Below are 984 nucleotides of genomic sequence, written 5' to 3'. Positions count from 1 at the left end.
TACTCGACTTGTAAATGCATTGGCTGCGTTGTATGGAAAATGTCATAATCGTACAATCGAGCCAACAAAAGAGATATTAGTAACAGTGGGGGCCTATGGCTCACTGTTCAACACCATCATGGGATTAGTCAACCCAGGCGATGAGGTAATATATTTTTTAGAATTACATATATTTGTTTGCATACTGTGTTTCAACATTTGCCAACAGCAAATAACCTTCCCATAAGCTGTATGTAACAAATATCTGGCCAAAGAGACAATAAAATGATAATAATGGTAATGGTAATGGTTAGGGACTTGTAAAGCGCATACTACATGGTCTCTATGCGCTTAAGTTACACGAAAGAAAACAAACCAAAAACTAAATCCTAAAGTCTAACCAAGCGACCTACTGTAAGAATTAAAAAAAAGCATGAGAAAACAGACTATCGCAGGGGAACCAACATCACCGCACCGTTTTCCTGCAATTTGAGACCACATGCAATGTGGGAGACAAATAAAGTAAGAGAGGTTTCATATAGCTGCAGCATGATAATGATTGCCCATGAATTGTAAAGCACAGAACATAAAGTTTGACATTTAAAATAAATATATTTCGATCAGTTAATTTTTATTAGCATATTATGTCCTTGTATATAGGTTATCATCATTGAGCCATTCTTTGATTGCTATCAACCAATGGTGTTATTGGCTGGTGCAGTGCCAAAGTATATTCCTCTGAAACCAGTAAGTATCACTTTGTGTTGGTCTTGTATAGTGGGTCACTTTAAGCCCAATTTCGGATCATATCACTCCTGTGTTAAGGCACCTTCATTGGCTTCCTGTAACACAGAGAATTACTTACAAGATTTTATTATTTGTTTTCAAAGCACTTCATAATCCCTCGCCAATGTTTATTTCACAACTCATTCATCCTTATATTCCTAAGAGGTCTCTGAGATCTAGTTCAGAATCTCTACTTGCTCATTCCACTCGCCCGTCGAC

The 984-nt window shown here is 37.1% G+C and overlaps 1 long non-coding RNA gene across 1 annotated transcript; it reads left to right on the top strand.

Annotated features, from left to right (window-relative positions):
• Window positions 1–6: 6 nt before the first annotated feature.
• Window positions 7–726, top strand: LOC117102857. Its single transcript, XR_004444486.1, has 2 exons — window positions 7–145; window positions 640–726. It is a non-coding gene; the product is annotated as an uncharacterized LOC117102857 (long non-coding RNA).
• The last annotated feature ends 258 nt before the right edge of the window (window positions 727–984 follow it).

This window comes from Anneissia japonica, unplaced genomic scaffold (assembly GCF_011630105.1).
Source record: "Anneissia japonica isolate Jap-2015-1 unplaced genomic scaffold, ASM1163010v1 scaffold215_len984_cov114, whole genome shotgun sequence".
Classification (NCBI taxonomy): domain Eukaryota; kingdom Metazoa; phylum Echinodermata; class Crinoidea; order Comatulida; family Comatulidae; genus Anneissia; species Anneissia japonica.
The sequence above is the reverse complement of the archived record's forward strand: the minus strand, read 5'-3'. Positions and strand labels throughout refer to the sequence as shown.